General features: G+C 46.4%; 2 non-coding genes across 2 annotated transcripts; both read right to left on the bottom strand.

Moving 5' to 3' along the window:
- Positions 1-9008: 9008 nt before the first annotated feature.
- Positions 9009-9127, bottom strand: LOC138361521 (5S ribosomal RNA). Its single transcript, XR_011227003.1, has one exon. It is a non-coding gene; the product is annotated as a 5S ribosomal RNA (ribosomal RNA).
- A 13211-nt stretch (positions 9128-22338) lies between these two features.
- On the bottom strand, positions 22339-22457 carry LOC138361520 (5S ribosomal RNA). The gene has a single exon (XR_011227002.1). It is a non-coding gene; the product is annotated as a 5S ribosomal RNA (ribosomal RNA).

Below are 22457 nucleotides of genomic sequence, written 5' to 3'. Positions count from 1 at the left end.
AGTTTTACTGGGTCAGGGTTACGTCGTTTGTTGTAGAAAAAGTATGTTATTTTTGACTTGTTGGGGTTTGTTTTAATTCGCCAGTCGTGTTCCCAGAGGGTGACTTTGTCTATTTCTTGTTGTGCTTTCCGTGTGAGGGCGTTAATCGTATAGTCTGTGATCAGTTGGGTTACGTCGTCAGCGTAGCAAAGGGTCATTGATGTCCAGTATACTGGGTCAGGGATGTCGTTTATATAGAGTATGTATAAGGTTGGTGAAAGAACTGAGCCCTGAGGGACACCTGCATTTAGGTTGAAATAACCCGACAGCTTGCTGAGGAACTTGATCTGCATCTTTCTATTTGTTAGAAAGCTGCAAAGTAGCCTCTGCATGTTATCAGATAGTTGAAACAGAGTGCAGAGTTTGTAACGCAGGCCGTCGTGCCATACGGTGTCAAAAGCTTTTTCGACGTCCTTTGCAATGAGGGCCGTCTTGGCCCTTTGGTGTTTATTTATGGAGAGGTAGTTTGTTATTATGTTCAGTGCGTCTTGTGTTGAGCGGTGTTGTCTGAAGCCAAATTGTTTGTCTGTCAATATGTTTTTGTGTTCTAGGTGATTCCTGAGTTTATGATTAATGAGTTTTTCGTATACTTTTCCTAATGTCTCTAGTAAGCTGATCGGTCTGTAGTTCTTAGGGTCTGTCGGGGATTTTTGGGGTTTTGGAATGAGGATTGCTGTGGCTTCTTTGAATGGGCTTGGGAAATATCCTGATGCTAGTGAGGCGTTGTAGACGTCTGTGAGTGCAAAGATTAGGGGGTCTGGAAGTTGCTTGAGGAGAGCTTGGCCAATGCCAGAGGCTCCTGGGGCTTTACGTCTGGTGTTCTTGAGCATGAGTTTAACTTCTTCAGGTAGTATTGATTCTGTGAGGTCACTTTCTAAGTCGTCTAGTGTCGTGAGGTCAATGGTAGGGTAGTGTGTGATGGCATGAGGGTTGTGTCGTATCCATGTTTCTACTCTGTTTATGTTTTGTATTGCTGTTGGTTGTGGGGGGTGGGGATTGAAGATGTCCTGCCAGTGTTGTTTAAATATGCCTATTACTTCTGAGGGATCGGTGTAGTTTTGATTGTTGTGAGTGATGTATGTAAAGGCAGAAGAGGAGGAGTTTCCTCTGATCCTCTTTATGAAGTTCCAGAATTGTTGTGGAGTTGTTTTTCTTTGTATTTCAGCTTTATGTATGAGTTTCTCCCAGTTGTTAGCATGGTCTTGGTCAAGGCTGTTGAGTATGTGGTTTTTGAGTATAGTGAGGTCTGTGTTTACTTGATTGTATCTGTGAAGGTTGTGGGTGAATCTGTTGTGATAGCAGGAGAGTAGCCTTTTTGTTCTGATCGAAGGAAAAAAGGAGTATCTAGTTTTGTGGGTTGTTTTTGGAATGGTAGCATCAGCTGCTTGTATGATGTTATTCTGGATGGTGAGGACTTGGGAATCTATGTCTGTGTGTGGTTTGTCTTGGAAGTTGTAGGGCTGTGTGCTGGCAGTTAGGTGTTGTTTGAAGGCTTCCCAGTCTGCATTTTGATAGTCATATTGTGGGGTGGCTGGGATGAGTATGGGGTTGCTGGAGAGTGTGAGTGATATGGGTATGTGATCTGAGCCAGTGAGGGGTCCGAATGCCCGCACGATTTCCCGACTATATCCCATCAAGCGGACGTACTAGTAGCATTGCAACTCCTGCCTGCCCTTACTTTACGCTTGTGGTCGAGTAGACACGGCTTTCTCACAACGCTTTCAAAACTGCAGTTGCCTACTCGTCTGTTTCACGTCCCTGTGAAATGACTTTTGCACAAATCCAAAAAATAGAGCAAAATCAGCGATAATAGTGATTGAGGTGAGCCGCCTGTTGGCTGCAGCCAGAGGAAGGAGGGGAGGGGCAACGGGGTGACGTAGGCGAGTCGAGCAGCCAATGGCGCTCGAGCAAGCGCCTCGAGACGGCGTATATAAGCAAAAATTTTTCGGCGCCGGCCATCACAAACCACAGTTGTTCACCATGGCTCGCACCAAGCAGACTGCTCGCAAGTCCACGGGAGGCAAGGCTCCTCGTAAGCAGCTGGCCACCAAGGCAGCACGCAAGTCTGCTCCTGCCACAGGGGGTGTGAAGAAGCCTCACCGTTACAGGCCCGGAACGGTCGCCCTGCGTGAGATCCGTCGTTACCAGAAGAGCACCGAGTTGCTCATCAGGAAACTTCCCTTCCAGCGTCTGGTGCGCGAGATTGCCCAGGACTTCAAGACCGATCTTCGCTTCCAGTCGTCTGCCGTCATGGCTTTACAGGAGGCATCCGAGGCTTACCTGGTCGGTCTCTTCGAGGACACTAACCTCTGTGCCATCCACGCCAAGCGTGTCACCATCATGCCAAAGGACATTCAGCTTGCTCGCCGTATCCGTGGAGAGCGTGCATAAGCTAAATCGACCACCCTAGTATACACCAAACTCGGCCCTTCTCAGGGCCAAAATATCCTTCTAAGGAGATTTCAGACATTCCTAGCATAATTTAGGTGTCATACATACATGTGATATCAATAAATCAAGTCATTTGTAGTACAACCTGTTCTCTTACAAACAAAACGCCGTCGCTTTTCACTCTTATGCACTGTCAAGGATCACCCCCCCCCCCCCCCCCAAAATAAAAATTGTCATACTGTACTAGAAATAAAAGCAGCTTGTATAAGTGACATATACTGTCCAGTCCTGTTTTATTCTGTTTTCGGTCCTCTGGCTTAATCTGTTAAGTTAGGAGATGACATTTTAAATTAACCGTTTTCTTGACATTTTCAAACCTAAGAGGGTGGCCTGCATAGTAATCCTAATGTGGAACATAACAATGAATCTCTAATCTCTAGAAAAAAGATACCGAGTGCTTATATGTGTTGAGAGAGAGAGAGAGAGAGAGAGAGAGAGAGAGAGAGAGAGAGAGAGAGAGAGAGAGAGAGACACACAGACAAGATAGACAAGACAGACAGACAAACAGACAGACAGACAGACAGACAGACAGACAGACAGACAGACAGACAGACAGACAGACAGACAGACAGACAGGCAGGCAGGCAGGCAGACAGACAGACAGACAGACAGACAGACAGACAGACACTGAGAGAGAGAAACACACACAGACAGTTTCATAAATATTCTCATTTTATAGCTATTTGCTTTCAGTGACAGAGGTTTTTGTTATAATAGTATTGGTGTCTAACACTCACAATCTCTTTAGAAATTAAAGTGTGGCTCCAATGGAGCCGAGTTTGTTGGTTTGAGGCCAAGCCACCACCACAGGGCAGTAAGTAAGCCGTTTACTTGGAGGAGGTGTACTTGGTGACGGCCTTAGTGCCCTCAGAGACGGCGTGCTTGGCCAGTTCTCCGGGCAACAGGAGCCTTACAGCCGTCTGGATCTCCCGACTGGTAATGGTGGAACGCTTGTTGTAGTGGGCCAGGCGAGAAGCCTCGGCGGCGATGCGCTCGAAGATGTCGTTCACGAACGAGTTCATGATCGACATGGCTTTGGAAGAGATACCAGTGTCGGGGTGGACCTGCTTCAGCACTTTGTAGATGTAGATGCTGTAGCTCTCCTTCCTCCTGCGCTTCTTTTTCTTATCGCCCTTGGCAATGGCCTTCTGGGCCTTTCCGGCCTTCTTGGCAGCCTTTCCAGATGCCTTGGGTGGCATGATGATGCTCGTGCTGGCTGGCGTTGCGATACAATAATGAACTTTTGCGCGAGGCGAGCTTTCCTTTTATATCCCGCTCGCGACTCAGCTCAGAGCGGGTCGCGTGGCGGAGCGCGCTGATTGGTCAGTGGCGGGCTCCCTTGATCCTGAGCGGGGTATATAACACGAAGCTCGATCTGCGGGGCGGCATAAAAAAAAGGGCGACCCCGATAAGATTAAGACACAAACTTTCGACCGAAAACCTAGATCAGGCTCTCTGCACCCAGCACTGCCGGGTGGGTAAATATTAGGCAGCAACGTAGAGCCATGATTTACCGCATAAAGGTCCGGTTTCGTGACGAAACCACTTACACCGGACCCCAATTACTAAGGAAAATCGTTGACATCACGAATGCAGCCCCGTTGGACATCCGTGACGATGCTGACGGCGCTGTACTTCTTTATTCAAGCGAGCAAGCTCTGGAGCAACTGTTTGCACCAGAACACCAGGACGCCCTACGAAACGCCAACCTGATCATCACTCCTAACCGTCGCTACTTGGCTGAACGAACCATCTTCGTCAGCCACACAAGTGTCTACATCGCCACCCAAGACCCTGGTACCATACTTGATAGTATCAACACCAGAAACCCGGCTCTGACTGCTGCTACAGTCAAGGTCATCAAGAACAACGACAACCCTAGGCCTACTCTCAAGGTCACCTTCACAACAGCTGCTGCAGCGACCCAAGCTGTGGAAAATGGATTTAGATGTCTGGATATTTCCATCACACCTGACACTGTAAAGAAGGAACGGTACTACAACATTCGCCAGTGCTTTAAGTGCTACAAGTACGATCATGATACCAAGAACTGCCAACAAGCAGAGGTTAAATGCAGCATTTGTACCCAGGATCATCACTTCAAAACCTGCCGGTCAACCACCAAACTGTGCCTCAATTGTGGAGGAGCTCACATCGCCGTCTCCATGGACTGCCAAGTACGACTAGACGAAATAAATAAAACAGCAACTGCCAACCCAACAACCAATCAGCCGGCGAGCTTCAATATCCAAGCTACATCGTTTCCAGTGCTTCCCAACGCTTCTGCTCCTGCTACACAGACGTCCACACCAGGCCAGACCACCCCCCAATGGGGACCCAGGACACAGGCGACTGCAGCTCAGCCAACCAACTTGACTGTCAACCAATCAGCGGCCTCGACCAACACCACTCTCATCCCATGCCTGATCAGTGTAGCTGAGAGAGAGGCGGGAACAGACAACGCAAAATACGTGAGAGTACTGAACATGCTGCTCGCCCAGAACAACCTGCCTACAATGTTGATACCAGCAGACCTATTTCAACATCACAACGCTGCTTCAACCCAAACAGACGAAATTCCAACACCAACAGTAACCGCAGTCATACCGCAACCACCACCACCGGAGTCGAACCCAGCACAAGTCACCCAGGCAACAGCATCCACCCAGACTACCACCACAGCAGACAAGTCAACCTCATCACCTGCCCCCACCAGCCCGAGACGGAAGAAAATGAGAGCAAAAAGGAGACCAAGAAGTCAGCAAGTGGAATCAGAATCAGATTCAGAACCAGAGTCCCTAGAAGCCTTGGCTGAGACCTTCACATATGAGGCCCCAGACTTCGACCTAAACCCAAGCAAATCAAGCAAGAAAGTGCCCTGCTTTGGACTTTACCTCAATCACGGTGGCAATTTCAACGGCAATCGAAGCACAAGAATGGTCATTGCCTTAGAATGCAACAGGATCATGAACCAGCTCAGGAAAACCATTCCTTACCCTGTGTTTGTCCACCACGAGACCGTGGAACGCTATGTAGACCTCTGCGCTCTGGAGAGTGCATACATCGACCCTAAATTCGACGTCAAGAGGGGACAAGTGACCTTCCTGGAAGAAGATGAAGACCCGACAGGAATACCAATACCACCGCTAACATTCGGGAAGTACATGCGAATACCTCCTGGCCAAGACACCACCAAGCAACAGTGAACTTACCTCTCACCATCTCAATAAGGAAGACGCCTCCTCCAAGCCAGACAGACCACCTCAAGTGAACCAGGACGACATCACCCTGCCCCACCACTAGCCTCCTGCCGCCCAAGAAGAACTTAAGCTACAGGCTTTGACTGAAAAAACATCTCCAATCCAAGGTGGACGGGCCACCGAACTTTCAAGCCTCCTCTCTCCACATCCAAATCCTCTTCCAAGAATTTCATCGCCCCATCCTTCTTCCTCCCACATCCTTTCCAAGCTCTTTGGACATCAAAGCGAAAGCGAAGCGGCATAAAACACCACAAACCCACAACAGCAGCAGCAATGTCAGGACGCGGCAAGGGAGGCAAAGTGAAGGGCAAGTCAAAGTCTCGCTCCAGCAGGGCCGGACTTCAGTTCCCCGTGGGCAGAATTCACCGTCTGCTGCGTAAGGGCAACTACGCCGAACGCGTCGGTGCTGGCGCTCCTGTCTACCTGGCAGCCGTCATGGAATACCTCGCTGCCGAAGTTCTGGAGCTCGCCGGTAACGCCGCACGTGACAACAAGAAGACCCGTATCATCCCACGTCACTTGCAGTTGGCCATCCGCAACGACGAAGAACTCAACAAACTTCTGTCTGGCGTAACCATTGCACAGGGAGGTGTTCTTCCAAACATTCAGGCAGTTCTTTTGCCAAAGAAGACAGAGAAGAAGTAAGCACTTCTGCCACCCACCACGACAAATACCATAACCAGGCTCCATCCGGAGCCACACACACTTTAATAGAGAGATTCAAGTAGACAATCAACTTTCAAACATTAATAATAACATTTATATTGATTTCATTTGGAATGTGTACATAACAAACAAACAAACAAAACAAAATTATAGGGGATATTCAGCATCACTTGGAATATTAACCAATCATATAAATCCAATATATATTTTATATTTTACTTTAAGCGAGGAATTCATATTCTATTAATTTTTAATCATACAAATGAACAAAAGCAATTCTTCACTAGACGTAATGAATGAATAAATGATCAAGGTTTTAATGTGTTTCATGAATATATATATATATATATATATATATATATATATATATATATATATATATATATATATATATATATATATATATATATATATATATATATATTAATACTTGTGAACCAGAATATGTTTGAGCAGCAGCGATCGTGCCTGCCATTGGCCGAAGTGCAACAATTCAAATAATTTAAAGGGCCTGCTCGGGTATATAAGAGAGGCTGGGAGACTGGGGCCGGTGGTGGGTGATGGGTGATGAGTGATGGTGTGGTGTGGTATGGTGTTGTTAAGAGTTGATTTACGGCCAGCCAGCCAGCTGCAGCCAAGGCAGGGCAGGGCAGGGCAAGGCAAGGCAAGGCAAGGCAAGGCAAGGCAAGGCAATAACAGAACAGGACAGGACAGGACAGGCAAGGCAAGGCAAGGCAAGGCAAGCAGGCGGGCGGGCAGGCGGGCGGGCGGGCGGGCGGGCGGGCGGGCGGGCGGGCGGGCGGGCGGGCCGGCCAGCCAGCCAGCCAGGCAGGCAGGCAGGCAGGCAGGCAGGCAGGCAGGCAGGCAGGCAGGCAGGCAGGCAGGCAGGCAGGCAGGCAGGCAGCCAGCCAGCCAGCCAGCCAGCCAGCCAGCCAGCCAGCCAGCCACTCCCACTTTGTATTTATATGCATTCAATTTATATTCAAACATTATATATGTTAAGGGCCTAGTTTTAGTGTTTATTTTAAAAATGACAAACATCGAGTCGTTTTACCAGTCCTTTAGCGTTAACAGTGATGCATTTTAAAACTGAACAGAAATCACCTTTTCTGGATATATCAAATATCGAATCCGCTTAATGTGCCTACAATTCAATCATTCAAAAAATACATAATTTACATCATGCCTTTTCATAGAACAGACAATAAGATTTGAGACAATAAGAACTTTACTTTTATAACTAAAGTTGCACAATTATACCAACTCTATGGTGGCTGGGTGGTAAGGTGTGTGGCTGGTGTTTTGGAAGTCGCGAGTTCAAACGACCCAATGGGAGTACTTTTTTTTTTTGCCATACAATCTTCCTAATACTATTATGTAGGTGTGTGTGTGTGTGTGTGTTTTTATTCATTCTTTGGTTTTATAGATGACATACATATTGACTCCTTTTACCGGTCCTTAATTAGGCTCTGGGGAAGCAATGGTGGTGGTGCATTTAAAACTAAACCAAAAATCACCAGTTCTGGACGCTTCAAATATCATATCCGCTTAATGTGTCTACAACCTAATTACTTAAAACTACACTATTTAATTCATTCATATCATGTGCATATTGGTCATTATGCTCATACAACCGACATCAAAATTTATTTTCATTATTAGAATCATACATTTCATCAAGTAATACAGATACAAAGAGATTTTCTTTCTGAGAAGACCGTTAGTATTGGCTGGCTGGCAGGCAGGCAGGCATTTGAGGGTTATTATTTCGCCTGTTGATTGGGGGGAGGGTTGATGTGTTAGGGGGTTTTCGGTTAGGTGTGGTGGTGGTGATTGGTGGTGATTGGTGGTGATTGGTGGTGGTGGTGATTGGTGGTGAGTAGTGGTGGTGGTGGTGAGTAGTGGTGGTGGTGGTGGTGGTGGTGGTAGTAGGTGGGAGGGGGGGGGGGAGGGGAAGGGGACTGATGGTCTGTGGATTCCTTCTCCGTACCCCTTACATATAAGCAAAAACATGCCTTCCTGTGGGTATAGAAACATTAACACAAATTATATATGTAACTGATATTGTAGCCTTTTAAACAGAAAAGATTTGTACATACAAATACTTTTAAATTATCATTTATTTGTGGAAATGGCATTTACGTCATTAAATTGATACCTCAGCATCAAGCTTGTGTCCTGCAGCTGTGGTCCAGTGGTAAAGTGTATATAAGTGATGCGTATTCTTGGAGTTGCGAGTTCAAACCCGGATTAAGCTATATATATATATATATATATATATATATATATATATATATATATATATATATATATATATATATATATATATATATATATATATATATATATATATATATATATATATATATATATATATATATATATATATATATAAAACAACATGTTTTGTTTTGGTTGTTTGTTTTTGTATAAAGCCTCACACACTATATTAAGCGAGTTTGTTTTAAACATGACATACATATTAATTCATTTTACCAGGCCTTATTCCACACAACTCCGTGAATTTCCCGTGGAGCCAGCCATTCAAACAAAAACAAACGAAACAAAACAAAACAAAACAAAAAACATTATTGCCAACAGCATTTGGTGTTCCCAGGCGGTCACCCATCCAAGTACTAACCAAACCCAACGTTGCTTAACTTCGCTGATCGGACGAGAAGCGGTGTTCTCAACGTGGTATGGCCGTTGGCATGAGACTGCCTACACATTGTGGCTAATAACCAACTCTTTTTAGTCATCACGGCAGGATACGGACCTTCTTGTGGTGTCTTAATGGTAATTGTATCCTAACATATTTTTGTCTCCTTGGCATGGATATTTAACATCGTTTATTCAGTCTTGGGTTTATGTTCTTTCGCCATTTACAGACATTTTACATCTACCTACTTCCTCAGCCTGCCCTGCCAATTTCTAATGAATTTGTGGATTTTCTTTTGTAATACATACATGTGTGTGCTCATCTGCTCTTCAGTTTTTATGATATTTGTCTCATCTGTCCTGCTTTATGATACTTTTACAAAGAACATGAACAAATGCTTCTATTTTAGAGAAGATATGGGATCCAGGTTTCGGAGCCGTAAAACCAACCGTTGTGATTGGTGGACGAGTTGCCAGGTTGCAGCTTCTGTACCGTGCCGGCACATAAATAGGTTCGGCTCAAGCGGCGGCAGCATCATTCCCCCGTGACTGTCTGAGCGTCTCTCATCACCTTGGTTATCTCATCATCATCATGGTAGAAGCAAAGCCTACCAAGAAGGCTGCGGCTGCTGCTGTGGTGGCCACCACCAGGAAACCTCGCGTCCAGGTTGCTCACCCGAAAACTAGTCAAATGGTTCTAGCCGCGGTCGCAGCACTCAAAGACCGTAAGGGCTCGTCTCTACAAGCAATCAAGAAGTACGTTGTTGCCAACAACAAAGTCGAGGCTGCCAAGATCGCCATTTACATCCGAAGATTTCTCAAGAAAGCAGTGGCTGACGGCATTCTTGTTCAGACCAAGGGAAGTGGAGCTAGTGGATCATTCAAGCTGGCCGTAGCAGAGAAGAGGGCCGTTCTAACTCCCAAGAAAGCCACCACAACCAAGAAAACCATCTACAGCAGCAAAGAAGGCCGTGGTAACTCCCAAGAAAGCCGCCACAAGCAACAAACCACCTACAGCCTTGAAAAAGAAGCAGCAGCAGCAGCTTGTTGTTGGGAACAAAAAGCCCAAAATAAAGAGAGCTTCAAAATCTCCCAAACCACCCAAGGCAAAGAAAGCTGTCAAGAAAACAACAAAGGCAAAATAAACGATGACATGCAAGCAGCATGAATACACATGACAATAAACATCCAGGCCTCCCCCCTCAGTGGAGGGGCCTCATATGATTCCAAAAAGAGTTTAGTTTTGTAGACAAATAAATCATTACTTTTGGGGTAGATTTACTCTGTATATTATATATATATATATATATATATATATATATATATATATATATATATATATATATATATATATATATATATATATATTTATATATACACATGGGTGAGGTGATATGGTACCAAAGTTTTGGGTAAGGTGATTGACATTTACACAAGATAAAACACGAACCAATGGGAATAAAAACATAAGAATGGAAGTAACTGCAGAAGGCCTATTGGCCCATAACACAAGCACTTCCTCTTGATGCTTCTATATTGGTTCGGAGTCTTGAAGCTATAATATATATATATATATATATATATATATATATATATATATATATATATATATATATATATATATATATATATATATATATATATATATATATATATATATATATATATATATATATATATATATATATATATATATATATATATATATATATATATATATGCACACAAAACTAAATAGTCTTGTTAGACAAATTGCCCCTATTAGAGGCAAGTTGACTAACAAGCCGAATGACTGCAATTGTTTTGAATTTGAGTTAAATCTAACATAGAAATGTAATCAAACCTAACCTAACCTATGCTAACCCAAGCTAAGCTAACCTAACCTAACCTAAGCTAACCCAAGCTAAGCTAAGCTAAGCTAACCTAACCTAACCTAACCTAAGCTAACCTAACCTAACCTAACCTAACCTAACCCAGCAATTCATGATCTTAATATAATACTGTTAATTGGATAAACCAATTTGGAAAGAAATGTTCGAAAATAACAAAATTAACTGTGCTTGTTAGGAAAATTGGGCCTTGCATACTTGTCCCAATAGTGTGGTTCTCGCTTTTAGGTACGACATAAACGTATACCTAAGTTGAGAGAGAAAAAGATTCGCACTCAAACATGCATATCGATTGCCAGTCCTGAATTCTGGGTAGATATTCGTGTCCTCCCTTTTCATTTACCATCATTTGGATACTATCAAAACAGCTCTGAGAAGGATAAAATGAATAAAACGGGTAGCTCACTCATGTAAAAAGGAAGAGTTGGGAAAGATCTCTCTCTCTCTCTCTCTCTCTCTCCCCCTCACCCCCCACCAATGATCCTGCTCTGCTAGTATATAACGTAACAAACCTTCCCCCCCCCCCCTCCCTCCCCAATCAGAGTCCCTTTAAGCATGCGAGGATAAAAAATAGATTTCATAAGACCCAATGTGCTAGCTGATATCAAAACAATTTATGTTATCGTCTATTAAGCCCTTCAGTAAAAAAGTATAGGGACCTAATTAGGTCCCGTTTTGAGGTGGTGGTGGGTGGAATCGATGGATTAGCCAAGCTCTTATCCGCCGAATCCGTAGAGGGTACGACCCTGGCGCTTCAGAGCGTACACCACGTCCATAGCAGTGACGGTCTTCCTCTTGGCGTGTTCCGTGTAGGTTACAGCATCACGGATGACGTTCTCGAGGAACACCTTCAGGACGCCACGGGTCTCTTCGTAGATGAGACCCGAAATACGCTTCACGCCGCCACGACGAGCTAAGCGACGAATAGCGGGCTTGGTGATGCCCTGGATGTTGTCACGTAGCACCTTACGATGACGCTTGGCGCCACCCTTTCCGAGTCCCTTGCCTCCCTTGCCGCGTCCAGTCATGGTGTTGAAGTTGTGTGAATCGAATTGACGAATGCCCTGAACTGAACTGAATAATACAGGAGAAGATGCCCATTGGGGCGAGCCTTGAAGTGGGGACAGCTGAAGAGTAGTCGGTGAGAGGAAATGCTGAAGTTGAAGAAAAAGTGCCAGGGCTAAACCCAGCTGCGTGACAATAAGTCGATGCTGCAAACAACCCAACAACTGACTAGGCTTGGAGGCGGGTCTGGAAGGCGGCGGTGGCAGTGCTTCAGCATTCAAGGTGGAAACAATCTTTCTTCATGTGGTGTCTTCTTCTTCTTCAATTTGTTGTTTCTTCTTTCTTCTTGCTTCGAGTAATCATTTGATGTTTGTAATCGGCGTAGTCTGGTGGGGAAAAGGTCCTTTGACAATGTGGTTTCGTCGCATTCAACGAAGATTACTTCGTTCTTTAGTGTGTACTTTAAGTTTGGATCATTCAGCAGGCATTCCGCATACCTTGTGTTGAGTATTTTGCTGGAGAGGCGTCTGTATTCGGGAGTTCCAAGTGTAAGTTGTTCACGTTGATCATATAGTGCGGAGACTCTTGGAGACTCCTGTGTTGCTGGAGATGGTGATTGTGCTTCAACGTCAATCGAGGCAGTAGAGTCATCATCGGAAAACAAGTGTTGGTTTTCAGAAGCATCAGGTGTAGGTACTTGTGAAGCTGGTGTAGTCTCAGGTGCGGCTGGTGTATTTTCTGGTGAAGCTGGTGAAGTTGGTGCAGTCTCAGGTACCACTGGAGAAGTAGCTGGTTCGTCTGGAGTAGTAGCAGTGTGCAAGGATGTTGCAGAGTCTGTATCAGGTTGCACAGGGTGGGCGTCAGCAGACAGGATATCTGCCAATGCAGTTGAAGAGATGGTGATGCTGATGTTAGAAGCAGAAGTGGTATTTGTTGCTGAAGTCGTAGCATTGGTGTTGGCTGAGGCTGTTGTTGTGAAGAGCTCGTCACGAACAGTAAATGTTGGTAAACCGTTGTCAGCGTACATAATGTTCAGAATTCGTACAAATTCCTTGGTGTTCGTGCCTGCAATCATTTCAGCAGTGCGGATGAGTCCCATTATGACGTTGTGGTTCCTGTTAGGGAGCAGCATCTGGTGTGGTGAGGGCTGGCTTGTTGATTCAGCAGAGTAAACTTGTGGCTGTCGCTGCTGAGTCGATGATTGGTTGGCGGGCTGGGACCCAGGGCCCCAATGGGATGCAGTCTGTGCAGAAGCTCCGCCCCCTCCCGGAAGCAGAGGAAAGTTGGCGGCTTGCACGTTGAATGTTGACGGTTCTCGTCGTGTGGTGTTGGCTTGCCTGGCTTCGGTCATCTTCTGTATTTCTTGACGTCTTTGTGGACACTCAGCAGAGACGGCAGTATGGTGACCTTGGCAGAGAAGGCATTTGAGGAAGTCGCTGGTGCATTGTTTGAAGTGGTGACTCTCGGCGCACTTGCTGCACCGTTGGTCCTGAGATGGGCAATTTTTAGTGAAGTGCTCATAACTATAGCACTTAAAACACTGTCGTAGCTGGTAGTAATGTTCTCTTGTTATTTGTCGGGGTGTACAAGCGAGGCCGAAGCACCGGAAGCCGTTGGTGGTAGCAGAGGTAGCTTCCTCAGGCGAGGTGAAGGTGACCTTCATAGTGGAGAGGTGGCTGTCCTGCACAGGGATGAATTTTACGGTGACTGCAGTCAAGGAAGGGTTATCTTCGGTTATGCTGGTGGCGACGTCAGTGGTAGCTTTTTCGGAGATGAGGGAGCTCACTCTCCTTACGAAAACAGTCCTGGCTGCGAGGTAGTGTCGTGGTGGGGTGAGGAACATGTGCGCCTCCTCGAGAGCAGTGAGGTGAATGGGGTTAAAGAGGCGTTGTACGGCCTCGGCACTGCTGAACAGCAGTTGAGGGAGTCCATCATCGTTGAGTACGACGTCCAGGGGTGCAACATTGGTTGTAGTGGTGATCAAATCCGATATCTCTGATCGAGTAGGGGTCTGGTTCCCTCTGAATCGTACCTTGATTCGGTAGATCATGGCTCTAATCGTTGCTGCCTAATGTTTACCCACCCGGCAGTGCTGGGTGCAGGAGAGCCTGATCTAGAGGGTTGCACTTTCCTTAAGAGGTCTCCCGTCTCTTACCGGTTTAATGCACCGGATCAGGGTGGGGTCTGACCTCTTAAAGCAAAGTACTCTGTATGACGAATGCCCGCACGATTGCGAATCGAATCGAATCGAATTAAATATAGGACAAGATACCCTTCGGGTGAGCTTTGAAGTGGGTATAGGTGAAGAATAGCTTGGGTGAGAGGAAGCGTCGGAGTTGTAGAGATAGAGCCAGGGCTAGACCCAGCTGCGCGGCTGAATATGAGGCTACTTGAACACCTGGTCGGCTTAGGCTTGGCTGGCAGGGTCCCGAGGGAGGGGCGGCGGTGTGAGGTCTTCTTTCCTCATGACGTGTGGAGTCTTCTTTCTTCTTAGGATTTGAAGTCTTCTTTCTTCTTTGAAGCTGAAGTCTTCTTTCTTCTTTGAAGCTGGAGTCTTCCGTCTTCTGTCTTGCACGTTGGTCTGCTCCGAAGCTTGCAGGGGTTCCACCACCTCAAAACGAGCAAAATTAGGTCCCTATACCCCTAAAGAGGGGGGGGGGGGGTGAAGGCGGCTACCTTCGGGCGAGTCTGGTGTTGAAGCTAGGCTTGTTATTCTTCCTTGTTCTCTTGCGTGGAGTTTGGTCTGTTGGCGTGCTTGGTGAAGGTGTGGGTCTTGTCACTACTTTATATTCGTTCAGTTCTTCTCTTGCTGCTCGCCATACGCTGTTGTACATCAGGGTTTTCATGTCAGTTACTACCCTGGTAACAGTTTCCTCGCCGTTTCTGTGTTTTTTCGTTATTGTTCGTGCTTCCACGTCCAGGATTGACAATGGTTCTTCTGTGTCCTTGGGGTCGTGAATCAGGAATCTGCGTGGGGATCGCAGACCATCTAGGCTTACTGGGGAGACCGATTCATTGTCGAATTCTGACAATTCGCAGCCGTCTCCGTCCTCGTGTTCATATACTGGGTCCCGCAGTGGTACGTGGAATTCTTGCATTCTCGGGTCGGTGTTTTCTTCGACAAAACTCATGACAGTAGTGTATGGGTTGAACATTTTCGGGGCTGCTATGCTGGTAGTCACTTTGGGTTCAGGTACGATGACAGTTGCTGGTTCAGCAGATGTTGAGATCGGTTGAGAAGCCTTCGGGGTGCTGTCGTTTGCCGTAGTCGGGTTTGCAGGAGTGGCTGGTGTAGGGTTGGCCTCTGTTGTAGTAGAGCGGGAGGTGAACATGGCCTCTGGTATCACAAACGATGGTAGGTTGTTCTCCTTGTACAGTTCCTTCAGTAATTCATAACGTAGTCTGAGATCTTCGCCTGAGAGCGCCGTTGCGAAGTGTATCAGGGCTGCAACAGTGCTATCAGGGGTGGCTGCAGGCGGCGTGAGTGAGGACGGCTGGCTGGCTGGGTTGAGAGGTGTTGTCTGTGACCTTGAGTGGCTGGCGCGGGAGCTGCTGGTCCAGTAGTTGAGTTGTGCGCCGCTCGCGGCGCCACTTGTCGGGAGTGCTGGGAAGGCTTCTGCTTGAATGTTGAAAGATTTCATTCTTGGAGTAGGATTTCGAGGTCTGGCGTCGATCATTTTCGCTATTTCTTCCTGCCTGGTGGGGCAGTCTTGAGAGACGGCTGTGTGTTCTCCGTTGCAAAGTAGACAGCGCTTGATGGTGGCTGTGCAGGTCCTGTGATGGTGTTCTCCAGTACAAATGCTGCATTTCTGCAGCCTGTTTGGGCACTTCTGGGCGTAGTGGGTGTATTGATAACACCGAAAACATTGACGAAGGCGGAAGTAACGCTGCCTGGTGATCTGGTGGGGTGTGCAGGCCACTCCACAGCATCTGAGTCCGTTGTCGGCCGCGAGAGTAGCCTCTGCTGGAGTCTTGAGGGTGACTTTGAGGGTTGGCCTCCCGCTTTCACCCTGCTGGATGAGGTGGGCCGAGATGGCCGTGAGAGACCGGTTCAGAGCGTTTATGCTCTTCACGATCTCAGTGATGGGCTGTTCGGCGATGATGGCACTCACTCTGTGGATGAATACCGTTCTTATAGCCTGGAACTGGAGGGGAGGCAGGAGTGTTAGCCCCTTTGCCTCGAGTGCAGTGGTCGACGTTGTGGTAAAAAGGGCTTCTAGTGCAGCTGCACTACTGAAGAGAATTTGGGGTCCCTTAACGTCCATAACGACGTCGATGGGTGCTACCCCAGAGGTCGAGGTCAGTAGCTCCATGATCTCGGCCTTGTTAAAAGTGGTGTCGGTTCCTCGGAACCGCACCTTCACTCTGAAAAGCATGATGCCTATGCAGGCACCACGCTAGAAATCAGGAGGGAAGCGCTCACGTTGCTGCTCAATATTTACCCACCCGGCAGTGCTAGGTGCAAGCTTCCTCTCCTGCTTGATGACGCACGATTGCCGAATCGAATCGAATTAAATATAGGACAAGATACCCTTCGGGTGAGCTTTGAAGTGGGTATAGGTGAAGAATAGCTTGGGTGAGAGGAAGCGTCGGAGTTGTAGAGATAGAGCCAGGGCTAGACCCAGCTGCGCGGCTGAATATGAGGCTACTTGAACACCTGGTCGGCTTAGGCTTGGCTGGCAGGGTCCCGAGGGAGGGGCGGCGGTGTGAGGTCTTCTTTCCTCATGACGTGTGGAGTCTTCTTTCTTCTTAGGAGTTGAAGTCTTCTTTCTTCTTTGAAGCTGAAGTCTTCTTTCTTCTTTGAAGCTGGAGTCTTCCGTCTTCTGTCTTGCACGTTGGTCTGCTCCGAAGCTTGCAGGGGTTCCACCACCTCAAAACGAGCAAAATTAGGTCCCTATACCCCTAAAGAGGGGGGGGTGAAGGCGGCTACCTTCGGGCGAGTCTGGTGTTGAAGCTAGGCTTGTTATTCTTCCTTGTTCTCTTGCGTGGAGTTTGGTCTGTTGGCGTGCTTGGTGAAGGTGTGGGTCGTGTCACTACTTTATATTCGTTCAGTTCTTCTCTTGCTGCTCGCCATACGCTGTTGTACATCAGGGTTTTCATGTCAGTTACTACCCTGGTAACAGTTTCTTCGCCGTTTCTGTGTTTTTTCGTTGCCCGCACGATTTCCCGACTATATCCCATCAAGCGGACGTACTAGTAGCATTGCAACTCCTGCCTGCCCTTACTTTACGCTTGTGGTCGAGTAGACACGGCTTTCTCACAACGCTTTCAAAACTGCAGTTGCCTACTCGTCTGTTTCACGTCCCTGTGAAATGACTTTTGCACAAATCCAAAAAATAGAGCAAAATCAGCGATAATAGTGATTGAGGTGAGCCGCCTGTTGGCTGCAGCCAGAGGAAGGAGGGGAGGGGCAACGGGGTGACGTAGGCGAGTCGAGCAGCCAATGGCGCTCGAGCAAGCGCCTCGAGACGGCGTATATAAGCAAAAATTTTTCGGCGCCGGCCATCACAAACCACAGTTGTTCACCATGGCTCGCACCAAGCAGACTGCTCGCAAGTCCACGGGAGGCAAGGCTCCTCGTAAGCAGCTGGCCACCAAGGCAGCACGCAAGTCTGCTCCTGCCACAGGGGGTGTGAAGAAGCCTCACCGTTACAGGCCCGGAACGGTCGCCCTGCGTGAGATCCGTCGTTACCAGAAGAGCACCGAGTTGCTCATCAGGAAACTTCCCTTCCAGCGTCTGGTGCGCGAGATTGCCCAGGACTTCAAGACCGATCTTCGCTTCCAGTCGTCTGCCGTCATGGCTTTACAGGAGGCATCCGAGGCTTACCTGGTCGGTCTCTTCGAGGACACTAACCTCTGTGCCATCCACGCCAAGCGTGTCACCATCATGCCAAAGGACATTCAGCTTGCTCGCCGTATCCGTGGAGAGCGTGCATAAGCTAAATCGACCACCCTAGTATACACCAAACTCGGCCCTTCTCAGGGCCAAAATATCCTTCTAAGGAGATTTCAGACATTCCTAGCATAATTTAGGTGTCATACATACATGTGATATCAATAAATCAAGTCATTTGTAGTACAACCTGTTCTCTTACAAACAAAACGCCGTCGCTTTTCACTCTTATGCACTGTCAAGGATCACCCCCCCCCCCCCCCCCCAAAATAAAAATTGTCATACTGTACTAGAAATAAAAGCAGCTTGTATAAGTGACATATACTGTCCAGTCCTGTTTTATTCTGTTTTCGGTCCTCTGGCTTAATCTGTTAAGTTAGGAGATGACATTTTAAATTAACCGTTTTCTTGACATTTTCAAACCTAAGAGGGTGGCCTGCATAGTAATCCTAATGTGGAACATAACAATGAATCTCTAATCTCTAGAAAAAAGATACCGAGTGCTTATATGTGTTGAGAGAGAGAGAGAGAGAGAGAGAGAGAGAGAGAGAGAGAGAGAGAGAGAGACACACAGACAAGATAGACAAGACAGACAGACAAACAGACAGACAGACAGACAGACAGACAGACAGACAGACAGACAGACAGACAGACAGACAGACAGACAGGCAGGCAGGCAGGCAGACAGACAGACAGACAGACAGACAGACAGACAGACAGACACTGAGAGAGAGAAACACACACAGACAGTTTCATAAATATTCTCATTTTATAGCTATTTGCTTTCAGTGACAGAGGTTTTTGTTATAATAGTATTGGTGTCTAACACTCACAATCTCTTTAGAAATTAAAGTGTGGCTCCAATGGAGCCGAGTTTGTTGGTTTGAGGCCAAGCCACCACCACAGGGCAGTAAGTAAGCCGTTTACTTGGAGGAGGTGTACTTGGTGACGGCCTTAGTGCCCTCAGAGACGGCGTGCTTGGCCAGTTCTCCGGGCAACAGGAGCCTTACAGCCGTCTGGATCTCCCGACTGGTAATGGTGGAACGCTTGTTGTAGTGGGCCAGGCGAGAAGCCTCGGCGGCGATGCGCTCGAAGATGTCGTTCACGAACGAGTTCATGATCGACATGGCTTTGGAAGAGATACCAGTGTCGGGGTGGACCTGCTTCAGCACTTTGTAGATGTAGATGCTGTAGCTCTCCTTCCTCCTGCGCTTCTTTTTCTTATCGCCCTTGGCAATGGCCTTCTGGGCCTTTCCGGCCTTCTTGGCAGCCTTTCCAGATGCCTTGGGTGGCATGATGATGCTCGTGCTGGCTGGCGTTGCGATACAATAATGAACTTTTGCGCGAGGCGAGCTTTCCTTTTATATCCCGCTCGCGACTCAGCTCAGAGCGGGTCGCGTGGCGGAGCGCGCTGATTGGTCAGTGGCGGGCTCCCTTGATCCTGAGCGGGGTATATAACACGAAGCTCGATCTGCGGGGCGGCATAAAACACCACAAACCCACAACAGCAGCAGCAATGTCAGGACGCGGCAAGGGAGGCAAAGTGAAGGGCAAGTCAAAGTCTCGCTCCAGCAGGGCCGGACTTCAGTTCCCCGTGGGCAGAATTCACCGTCTGCTGCGTAAGGGCAACTACGCCGAACGCGTCGGTGCTGGCGCTCCTGTCTACCTGGCAGCCGTCATGGAATACCTCGCTGCCGAAGTTCTGGAGCTCGCCGGTAACGCCGCACGTGACAACAAGAAGACCCGTATCATCCCACGTCACTTGCAGTTGGCCATCCGCAACGACGAAGAACTCAACAAACTTCTGTCTGGCGTAACCATTGCACAGGGAGGTGTTCTTCCAAACATTCAGGCAGTTCTTTTGCCAAAGAAGACAGAGAAGAAGTAAGCACTTCTGCCACCCACCACGACAAATACCATAACCAGGCTCCATCCGGAGCCACACACACTTTAATAGAGAGATTCAAGTAGACAATCAACTTTCAAACATTAATAATAACATTTATATTGATTTCATTTGGAATGTGTACATAACAAACAAACAAACAAAACAAAATTATAGGGGATATTCAGCATCACTTGGAATATTAACCAATCATATAAATCCAATATATATTTTATATTTTACTTTAAGCGAGGAATTCATATTCTATTAATTTTTAATCATACAAATGAACAAAAGCAATTCTTCACTAGACGTAATGAATGAATAAATGATCAAGGTTTTAATGTGTTTCATGAATATATATATATATATATATATATATATATATATATATATATATATATATATATATATATATATATATATATATATATATATATATTAATACTTGTGAACCAGAATATGTTTGAGCAGCAGCGATCGTGCCTGCCATTGGCCGAAGTGCAACAATTCAAATAATTTAAAGGGCCTGCTCGGGTATATAAGAGAGGCTGGGAGACTGGGGCCGGTGGTGGGTGATGGGTGATGAGTGATGGTGTGGTGTGGTATGGTGTTGTTAAGAGTTGATTTACGGCCAGCCAGCCAGCTGCAGCCAAGGCAGGGCAGGGCAGGGCAAGGCAAGGCAAGGCAAGGCAAGGCAAGGCAAGGCAATAACAGAACAGGACAGGACAGGACAGGCAAGGCAAGGCAAGGCAAGGCAAGCAGGCGGGCGGGCAGGCGGGCGGGCGGGCGGGCGGGCGGGCGGGCGGGCGGGCGGGCGGGCGGCCGGCCAGCCAGCCAGCCAGGCAGGCAGGCAGGCAGGCAGGCAGGCAGGCAGGCAGGCAGGCAGGCAGGCAGGCAGGCAGGCAGGCAGGCAGGCAGGCCAGCCAGCCAGCCAGCCAGCCAGCCAGCCAGCCAGCCAGCCACTCCCACTTTGTATTTATATGCATTCAATTTATATTCAAACATTATATATGTTAAGGGCCTAGTTTTAGTGTTTATTTTAAAAATGACAAACATCGAGTCGTTTTACCAGTCCTTTAGCGTTAACAGTGATGCATTTTAAAACTGAACAGAAATCACCTTTTCTGGATATATCAAATATCGAATCCGCTTAATGTGCCTACAATTCAATCATTCAAAAAATACATAATTTACATCATGCCTTTTCATAGAACAGACAATAAGATTTGAGACAATAAGAACTTTACTTTTATAACTAAAGTTGCACAATTATACCAACTCTATGGTGGCTGGGTGGTAAGGTGTGTGGCTGGTGTTTTGGAAGTCGCGAGTTCAAACGACCCAATGGGAGTACTTTTTTTTTTTGCCATACAATCTTCCTAATACTATTATGTAGGTGTGTGTGTGTGTGTGTGTTTTTATTCATTCTTTGGTTTTATAGATGACATACATATTGACTCCTTTTACCGGTCCTTAATTAGGCTCTGGGGAAGCAATGGTGGTGGTGCATTTAAAACTAAACCAAAAATCACCAGTTCTGGACGCGTCAAATATCATATCCGCTTAATGTGTCTACAACCTAATTACTTAAAACTACACTATTTAATTCATTCATATCATGTGCATATTGGTCATTATGCTCATACAACCGACATCAAAATTTATTTTCATTATTAGAATCATACATTTCATCAAGTAATACAGATACAAAGAGATTTTCTTTCTGAGAAGACCGTTAGTATTGGCTGGCTGGCAGGCAGGCAGGCATTTGAGGGTTATTATTTCGCCTGTTGATTGGGGGGAGGGTTGATGTGTTAGGGGGTTTTCGGTTAGGTGTGGTGGTGGTGATTGGTGGTGATTGGTGGTGATTGGTGGTGGTGGTGATTGGTGGTGAGTAGTGGTGGTGGTGGTGAGTAGTGGTGGTGGTGGTGGTGGTGGTGGTAGTAGGTGGGAGGGGGGGGGGGGGGGGAAGGGGACTGATGGTCTGTGGATTCCTTCTCCGTACCCCTTACATATAAGCAAAAACATGCCTTCCTGTGGGTATAGAAACATTAACACAAATTATATATGTAACTGATATTGTAGCCTTTTAAACAGAAAAGATTTGTACATACAAATACTTTTAAATTATCATTTATTTGTGGAAATGGCATTTACGTCATTAAATTGATACCTCAGCATCAAGCTTGTGTCCTGCAGCTGTGGTCCAGTGGTAAAGTGTATATAAGTGATGCGTATTCTTGGAGTTGCGAGTTCAAACCCGGATTAAGCTATATATATATATATATATATATATATATATATATATATATATATATATATATATATATATATATATATATATATATATATATATATATATATATATATATATATATATATATATATATAAAACAACATGTTTTGTTTTGGTTGTTTGTTTTTGTATAAAGCCTCACACACTATATTAAGCGAGTTTGTTTTAAACATGACATACATATTAATTCATTTTACCAGGCCTTATTCCACACAACTCCGTGAATTTCCCGTGGAGCCAGCCATTCAAACAAAAACAAACGAAACAAAACAAAACAAAACAAAAAACATTATTGCCAACAGCATTTGGTGTTCCCAGGCGGTCACCCATCCAAGTACTAACCAAACCCAACGTTGCTTAACTTCGCTGATCGGACGAGAAGCGGTGTTCTCAACGTGGTATGGCCGTTGGC

The sequence above is a fragment of the Procambarus clarkii genome, unplaced genomic scaffold (assembly GCF_040958095.1).
Source record: "Procambarus clarkii isolate CNS0578487 unplaced genomic scaffold, FALCON_Pclarkii_2.0 HiC_scaffold_443, whole genome shotgun sequence".
Lineage (NCBI taxonomy): Eukaryota > Metazoa > Arthropoda > Malacostraca > Decapoda > Cambaridae > Procambarus > Procambarus clarkii.
This window is presented reverse-complemented; position numbering and strand designations above follow the sequence as displayed.